This window comes from Nymphalis io, chromosome 25 (genome assembly GCF_905147045.1).
Source record: "Nymphalis io chromosome 25, ilAglIoxx1.1, whole genome shotgun sequence".
Taxonomy (NCBI): domain Eukaryota; kingdom Metazoa; phylum Arthropoda; class Insecta; order Lepidoptera; family Nymphalidae; genus Nymphalis; species Nymphalis io.
The window spans coordinates 712,218-722,255 of record NC_065912.1 but is presented as its reverse complement, the minus strand read 5'-3'; the positions used below and the strand labels follow the sequence as shown (position 1 = coordinate 722,255).

Sequence of the window (10,038 nt, the reverse complement as noted above, 5' to 3'; positions counted from 1 at the left end):
ATATGAAGTATATTATTATTTTATACATCAATTAATATAAATAAAATTGATTTTATATTTAAATAAAAATTAATAAAAAAAAATTATGTTTTATGACTTGAAGTTAATTATCAAATATTATATATATTTACTGAACAATATGTAATAATAATTCAAAATAAAAGTTGTGATTCAAGAAATAACTCTTTCATAAATTATATTTATTTTCAATTTCCAAACGCTTCAGTTACTATACTAATAATAAAAATGGATTAATATTTCGTATCGATAATTTTATCACAGCGACATATTGGACACCTTTATTTAAAGCTATAAAATGTCAGTAATAAATAGTCAGTTGAATCAAGCTAGGTCAGAATAATCATAACATGCGAGAGCATATTTGTATCTGTACCTGAATAAGTTTTTTTTTTGTTATACTGAAAATATACGCATCAAAGTAAAAATTATGTTTTAACAAAACCCATAGATATTCCCAAACGTTTGCTTTTTATGTGACAAAGAGAATTGTTGTTTTCTTGGTACAGAGAAATGTTTTGGAATTAAAAAAGGGTAATGTGCATATTATTATAATCCTAGATTAATATGTGTATTGAAAAAAATAAAAAAAATAACTATGTATTATATATTTTTAGTTAAAAACCCGGATATAAATGTTTTTTTTTTTTAATCAACGTTTTTGAGTAAAAGATGAAACAGTGGTATAACACTACTTGAATAAAGTGTGGCTGAATACTTGAATGAACAATGTTACGTACGTATATTTAATAAAAATTATGCTATTTAATGTATTTGCTTCTATGATAAAATTCAACAGATATATTTACGTTTGCCCATTCATAAATTTAAATATTATGTTAAAAGTATTTTGACTTCTGATCTCGCTGTGATGACAATGATTGATACGAATTTGAAATTTATAATCTGTCAGAGTATAATTTTTTTTTTTCAATTGCTATATATATAAAAAGTGCTTTTTGTAAGTTTGTCGGCGTGATTGCTTTAACAGATTAAAAATAAAAAGTAAATGTTTTTAAAATCTTATTTCAATCAAAAATACGTTGCCTTTTCGACTTGTTAGTATTATGTTGTCGTCCATTTGATTTATAATTGGAAAAGTAAATTTTGAGTTTCTCTTTCTGTGTAAGTAAAATGTAATTTAGTGTAATGAAAATTATATTATGATAATAATATAGAATTGATAATTTTTGTTAATAAATCATTGAAATCGAACGAGCGTTTTATTTGTTTTGACCTTCTATCATATATTTGTGTAGTTTTATATTCCGGAAGTGGAATGTTCTCCTGACCGATTTCCGGCGTCCGTTCTAAACGGTGACTCAACTGCGCAGGGGATATTGTACTATCAAGTCTGCACACAAAGGCACATTTCCATTACCGACATAATGCAATGAGAGAGTGCTAAAAAAATCAACTTCTAATTTTTAGGTTAGTACTGAGAATTTCTTATCAGGAAACTCAATGACTCCATACTAGCCCGATCTGGATTCGAACCCAATTCATCTGTAGCGTTATAAGGTAGCTACTACCAACGAGGCAGTCAAGTCTGAAAAAAAACTGTAAATACGACTGTATTCAGTTCAAATCAGCTTGAAGACGTTTTTGCAATTGTAGTAGTGAACGGTCATCAGATGAATGAATAATTTTTTTTTATAAAGAGGAACTTTATATATATTTTTATTCAACTCCAGGCATTTCGTAGTCCTACTCGTCCTCGATTTTATCCGATAAATCGTTTATGTTAATGATAATTCTTTCTGGTATTAAATCGTAAGCCTCGTCTGTACCCTGAAATTTGTTTCCTCTTCAATAGAACGTAGACAAACATTTCTCCATTACTCTACAGTTTTTTCTCAGCTAATGTAATTAAAGCATTCATATTCATTGTGAACATAACAATTTCAATATCAAATACCAACAACAAATTAGAAAAAAAAAAATTAACCAACTGGCATGACACTTCTAACGCTACTTATGCGAGAGTTCGAGGCACGTGATAGCTAGTACAAACCGGTTTATTTCGGTTTTAGTCACTATGTATTACACTACTACAGCCGCAAAAACGTTCCCAAACTGATTTATCTGTAACAATCTATAATATCTTCTCATTATGTGGTAAAAACCGTACTCGGTTAATGTAACTCCTTTCTACATTTAAAACAAATGGGACCATACTACATATGCTAGTATTGATTTCGAAGCAGAATATGCATAAATTTAATTATATTTAGGTGACTGTAATTAAATGAATGAAAAAGAGTAACTACTAAGTTTCTTGTAACATTGTTTCTATGTAACATGACGATTCGATAGCCTACTCGAATAAATAATTATTTGATTTGTATAAAAAAGTAAGTTACAGCCTGTGAATGTAAGTAAGGCCTCTCCTTTTTTTGAGGAAAAGGCTTGGAACTTATTCCACCACGCTCCTCCTATGCGGATTACTGGAATACACATGTAGCAGTAAATACTGCTACACGTAAATTTCACGTAAATCATTGAAATTAGACACGTGTAGGTTTCCTCACGATGTTTCCCTTCACCGCCAAGCATGAGATGTATCATAAACACAAATTAAGCACATGAAAATTCAGTGGTGCTTGCCCGGGTTGAACCCACGATTATAGGTTAAGATTCACGCATTCTAATCATTGGGCCATTTCGGATTTTTTTGTTTACTCTTAAAATTTTCACCGATTACGATAAGGAGCCTGTTGTTATATAAGTGCACAGCATTACTTACGCCAATTTAATAACTGTTACGCTCATTAAACAGATTATTCTTTATTAATATTTTTTTATAGAATAGGAAGGCGGACGAACATATGGGCCACCTGACGGTAAGTGATCACCAACGCCCATAGACATGTGCATTGTAAGAAATGTTAACCATCGCTTACATCACCAATGCGCCACCAACCTTGGGAACTAAGATGTTATGTCCCTTGTGCCTGTTTAATATTTATTAATTTAATATTGTACGGAACACTGGTGTTGAAAACCGACTCGCCATGTTTCTTAGCAACTTGTTTTAGTAGCAATAACCGACTTATATAATTGTTTTAATTTGTTAGTTTTTATATACCAATAGTAGAGTTCATTGCACTATTCTTGTCTACTTTAGAGTGTATCCGCGAATATTTGCATAATAAAAACAAAATTGTTAAATGAAATGATATTTACTAATTTTTATACATTACGGTATCCAATAGGACAAAGAACCTATTAAGTATAAAAAAACCTGTGTCAAGCCTAATAGGAAAATATATTTTCAAATTACTATGATTTAAAGTAAAAGTAAATATAGAGTTTTCAAGTGCATAATTTGTATGAAATATCATGCACATAAATGAAGGCGATGAAGGAAAACACCGTAAGGTTACCTGCTTGAGAAAATTCTGCCACATGTGTACCAACCCCCATTGAAGCAGCGCGGTGAATGAGCTCCTCAATACGAGAGGAGGCCTTAGCCCAGCAGTGGGATATTTACAGGTGTTACTACTTCTTACTTACAAGTTTGTAAATATATATGAAACTTTAAAGAAGGCTATCAAATCAAATAAATACAACTTTATTATGTTGTTAAGTATCGACGAATAGTCCTCAGACAACAGAACTATACTCGTTCCGACGTTGGAATGAAACTATCACTTAACCCCATTTACACGATACGGCATGTTAAGCCATTAAATCTAGCTAACGACGAATCGGTAACGACTTATTAACTTATTATATAATATTTTATACGAAAAGCTATTTTTATGGCGTTATTTTCCACTAAATTAATTAGCATAAATAGCTAGTTGAGCGCCAAATCAAATACTTTTTTTTTAAATTAAACAAGCAAAGTAATCTTACTTATAAAAATAATGTCTTCAAACGAACCAACGTTATAACAACTTAAAAATTTACATACATGTTATTTTATAGGGTAATATAAATTAATTGCGAGAAAAATCATGGGGCTGGTCATCAAGACAAAGTTTAAAATTTGGAGCCAATTAATTTCCTACGTGTCTTCTCTAATATACGTGACATTGGCAGAATATTTCGCGCCCAACTAGCGTATATACGTCATAGGAGAAAAGAAAAAAAAAGTCATGTTTATGAAACATTTTTGCATAGTTTAAAATCTTATCGGGTTCGTAACGTCGTAAGAATATAAAGTGAACGTATGAACAATTCTTTCGGCAAGTATTTTGTATTACATAAAATAAAACATTCAGTCGGTGTTTGAGTGTCGTTCGAGGAGAACGTCATCCGACGTCACAAGTAAGTTATAAGACGTATTTAATCACGTAATTTTATTACTATTTCATCATGTATTTATTAAAATATAGTAATTTCTTTATTTATTTTGATTAATTATAAAACATTTAATATCATTATATAATATTAGTTAAATAAAGATACGGATATCGGTGATTGTTTTCGAAGTTATGATTCATATTATATTTTTAACTTCCTATTTCAAAAACATTAGTAAATAGATTTTTTTTCGACACGTCTTTTTTAATCTATATTGATAAATATTTAAAACGGGCTAGACCGATTTGGATGATTTAAAATGTATTCTGTTAGGGTAATTCCCCAGATCCATACCTACATTTACCATACAGTATTTGAAGTAAATCAGAAATAATCTTTACTAGACTGTCATTTGATATTTCTCGAATATTGTTCGTAAAACTTTCTATAAATTGAGTGATCGGTGAGACTGCTACAAGTTTTATTTTAACCTCACCTCTTTGTAAGTGCGCGACAAATCTTATTACTTTTACATCATTTCGATCTTGGTTTAATAATTAAAGAGTAACTGCTGTTTTTCTTGACGGTTCTTATCGTAAGAACCTATATTCCGTATCGGTATATATTTAATATAAGCCTCTAAAGTAAAATAAAAGGTGCTTTAAAAAGCCTACTTCAATCAATTAAGTATTTACTGGTATTGGAAGGCCCACTCCAAACGATTGATTTGAGTCAGAACAACAGAGTATAATATATATAAGTACTTAATGGAATTAGTTTTTGTGTGTACAAATAATAGGCTTGATTTTTATAAGTTTTTTTTTTTAATAATTGATTTATGTGTCGTTTAAAAACAGTAGTACAGTTAAAAAAAATAAGGATAAAATAAAAAAAAATAATCAATTGATTTATTAATATGATATATATTTTAGTTTAAATTAAATCAATTAAAACTATTATATCGTAAATACAGATGTATATATATATATATATATATATATATATTACAATATAGTCTCTAACGATATAGTAAATATATTTTGTCTGTCTTATTCTTCACTAAACCAGACTTATTTTGATATATACTTATATCAAATGATGTACTCATCCATAGACACCCGTTATTTAAATATATTAAAATAATCATAAATAAAAATGTCATATATTATTATTATAAAAGAAATGAATTGTTTGTCTTTGATTTCAAAACATCTTTTTTTTAAAGTTATTTTGGCTATTCTATTTTTGTCTGTTTGTTCCGGTAATCTTCTAAACGGCTAAAATCAAATGTAAATCATTTCATTATTTTAGGAAGTACTCCAAGATACCGTTTAGTCTGTATTTCATCAAAATCGGTTGAGGCTATAATTTTAACAAATATGAAGTTGACGTATATATTTGTTTACCGTTATATAAGGCACATAGGTAACTAGGTTTCAACTGGGGCTTCGCCCGCGATTTGATGAGGGAGGGAAGATGTTACACATAAAAAGTATCCTTCTGGTTCAAGATTTATACGAAATTTTATCAAAATTGGTTCAGTGTTCTAGCCATGAAAGCGTAAGGGTACAGATTATACTCAGTAACACTAGTTCGCTTCAGTACATATTATCAAATTTAAGGATTCTATGTGATACCATGTTACAATACATATTTAACGCAAACAAACCCGCAGCGCACGGCTATATGCTTTAAAATAAATAAATAAAATAAACGCCTCGTTAAATTGCCTATCTATTTAATTATGTATTAGAGCGATGAACTCTAGCTGGAAATCGTTTCTTTTGAATAATTTATTAAAACTTCGAAATCGTATACAAGTAACTAAGCGTAGCTTTTCGCGCACGATTCAATATAAAAATCTTTTATATATACAAACATTTAACGAATAGGTATTCCTATATATTATAAAACAAAGTCCTCCGTCGTGTCTGTCTGGCCGCGATAAACTCAAAAACTACCGAATGGATTTTCGTACGGTTTTCACCAATGTTTGAGTGATTCATGAAAAAGAAGACGACGACGACGAAAAAGAACGACGTGTATAATTCATTAAAGGTTTTTTGTAATTCGCTGAAATATGACGATATATGTTAAAGGTGTCGAAAGAAATATCACGCCGATCAGGAGCTTTATTTGACGTGTGCCGCGTAAGCCATTAAAGTCATACATTACTATACAAACGATTACAAACGATACTAGGGCGGATAAACATTTTAAAATTATCTATATTACATACATTTATAACAGATCAATAGTAATTAGTCAAAACAAAAAAAACATTAGGCAGACTTCGTAGTTTCTTGCAGTTTCTTTTTTGAAGAATCTACATTCGATACTTTAATTTGATTTACTTTAATAAGCAGCGATAAGAGAGCTGGATGGCATTAAATGTAAGACATTATAAAACATAGAGCTGTTGCAACCGGAAACCAGCTTACTATAAAGATAAATTATTATATTTGGAAGTTGTAACAACTCTATATATTCTCAACAACCTTAAGTACTACATTTAATTAAAATACATCTAATAATAATCGTTTCCTTTGTACAGACATGCATTATATGAACAAATTTGTTTTTTAATGCATTGATAATAAGTTGCTCCACCTTTAAGTTCTTAAACATTTCTTGTGTTGCCATATATATTCCAATTACAAATTTATTTTACCTATTTTTGAGTCATAATTTCAAAACAGTCGTTAAATCTTTATAATATATTTACAATTAACGGTTATCTGTCCACGATACTATTTATTCAAATAAAATTTAAATATATGTCATAAAACCTGTTATTTAAATTAATATTAAATGAAAATATACGTTGTATGTTCAAATGGTTGAATCATAAGTTTTTTAGATAAGAATTCAAATACTGCACTTTAGAAAATATTATTAATAATAGCCCACAAGGAAAGGGTGGAGAAATAAAACTAAACGGTGCCTGGGCATATTCCCTATAATAATCTTTATATTTGTATTTTTTACCTGTTTGGAATATTAGCCCGGACAAACAGATAGACATACAAAAATATAAATAATGGATGTTTTGGTAACTGTTAAATATCCAAATTAACTTATAAAAAAACGGTTATTTCGATATCACAGGCAGATTTTAATTTTATTTATTAGAATATATTAATTTCTAACCAAAGCATCTTCTCTATCCCGCCAGCAGTATGTGTGAAAGCACTTTAAAAAAACAATAATAACAGTAAACAATAGGAGGGGATACAAATATAAGAAAATTTCAAAAGAATCATAGGATATCGTAGTTCTAAAAAAAAGAAAATAAGCAACTTTGAAATCGAATGGACGCGATGTCATTGGTCGAGATCTTGAATAATCTATTATATTCATTGTGGGTTCAGGAAAAATTGCAATTTAAATGTTAGCGAAGTTGTTATTGGAACTTTGAAGTAAACTTAAAGTTGATATAAATAATTAAGTCAAATAGTGTGTTGTATTATAAATAATTATATATCCGATGATCGTGGGTTCATACCCGGGCAAGCACCACTGAATTTTCATTTTCATGTGTTAAATTTGTGATTATAATTCATCTCGTGCTTGCGGTGAAGGAAAACATCGTGAGAAAACCTACATGTGTCTAATTTCACTGAAATTCTGCCAAATTCCATCAACCCGCATTGGAGCAGCGTGGTGAAATAAGCTTGGAGGAGCAAAAAGGGAAAGGAGGTCTTAGCCCAGCAGTGGGACATTCACGGGCTGTTAACTTAACTGCATGCATAATATAGCTAAGCTATAAGTAAATCGGAATCGGAACTTACTCCTTCAGCAATTAGAATAGGCTTATTTTAAAAAAGCACTAAATATCTTAAGCAAATATTATCATTACAAATTTAAAATCGTATTATAACAAAAGAGTTTTTTACCAAGAAGTTTTCTTTCTAATTTTTTTTCAATCAAAATCGTATAAGACAGACTTCCAAAAAGTTGATTTTTTTATTATTGTCATGGACTTAAATATTAGTTATTATATATATACGAAGTATAATAAATATATGTGATTATATATCTATTTATATTGTCATATTGACGTTTCAGCCGTCTTGATTTTATATACCAAACATTTAACAGCAAAATGTTTATCGAAGTGAAAGCGTTGTTTTTTTACATTCATACTACAGTTTTTGTGTAACAGGTGAGTTTACTGATCACTTATATAAGATAGAAATTTGATGTAACCTGTATATTATATATAGTGTGAGTATTTCTAGTGGGAGTAGGAGTCGGAGTAGACATTAAATATATGAAGTAGATATACAAACATGAAACAAAATGTGAACTTAATGATTATTTCTAAGCATTTCAACATTTAGATTAAAGATATTCACGATATCTACAAAAAAACTAACGAATATCTGAATTCTGAAGGTATATCCGTTACCTTCAGATAATGATCAGTGGATAGACGGTAGTCTTGATTTTCTAGAAGGGTGAGGCCAAACAAACGAAATATTTTAAGCTACAGGTCGCGGATTTTCATTATCGTAATTTACGTTTAACTGAAATCTGTCTAGGCTGCCAGACGGACGGAAGTAACTTCCGTTACGCTATCCATCGTTTGTACATGGTGCTTGTGTTGTGCAATGCTCCTCACCCCGAGCGTAATTCGGTCGAAATAATGCGCGTAAGTCATTAGACAACTAATTTTCCGTTGCTGCGTGCTACAAACAGGACTAGTATGAAACTGAATGCAGCGTAAATTCCGCGACTAATGTTACGCGACTTACAGCTCAAAAAATTACGCTCGTTTGGCCTCACCCTAAAATAAATATAGATCAATCCTTACTATAATATTATAAATACTATATAATAATAATCATAATGTCCTCCAGACCGATTTCGGCCACGGCGGCCATCTCAAGAGAGATTAGCCAACTACGCAGGAGATATTATAGTGCACAAGTGTGTGCGCAAACACAGGTGCACTCTCTATTCCCTAACTCTCATAATCCGATGGGACGGCAATCCTACACGACCGGAAAGAGTTCAGGCGCAGGACCAACGGCTTTACGTGCTTTCCGAGGCACGGGAGTGTACACACTTCCAACTTCCACACCTCCCCTCCCCAACGCGCGAGCAAAGTCGCGGCTGTAAACTAGTATAATATATATCCACAACTAAATCCTTTATTTCGATAGAAATAGTGACAAATATTGTACAAATATGAGTTTTCGAATTCAATCAATTTTAAAGCTTGTATCAAAATAAATAAGGCATATTATTCTATGCGAGATTATATAGATGAAGCTTGAAGTTAATTTCACTTACATGTATAATGTATATGAGTAAGTTTGAAATAGGGTAACTAATGAGTTACTTGCCGGTACTTTTCGGTAGAATTGAATTCCTGACCTACCAAGACCAAAAAGGCAATTCGTAAAAGAATAGAAAGCCGAGGTGGCTCAGATGCGCGAGAGAACACGTAAGTTTTAAACGAAGATTGCGGTTATAATCTCAGCCTCATTGATTTTTCATTTGTTATTTGTATTGATATTGTGACCGATAGGGAAGGAAAACACCGTGAGGAAACCTGCATGTAGTCGGATGAATTTCCGCGACATGTTAGATGTAACCTGAAATCTTTAGCGGAAAGAAGGCCACTAGCCAGAAGTAGGACATTCACAGGTTGTTACTTTAATTTTACGTAATTTAATTATTATAATAAAACTGAAAGCATAATACATACATAATAATACTACGGAAAGCATTATTAATACAAAAAATAAAAGTGTATATTTT

General features: G+C 30.6%; 1 protein-coding gene across 1 annotated transcript in view; it reads left to right on the top strand.

The window, feature by feature from the left end:
* The first annotated feature begins 4,262 nt into the window (after positions 1-4,262).
* LOC126778093 (aminopeptidase N-like) overlaps positions 4,263-10,038 on the top strand; it is a 37,344-nt gene continuing 31,568 nt past the window's right edge. The window contains exon 1 of the mRNA XM_050501465.1: positions 4,263-4,293. The gene's annotated coding sequence lies outside the window, so the exon portion shown is untranslated. The remainder of the gene's footprint in view (positions 4,294-10,038) is intronic.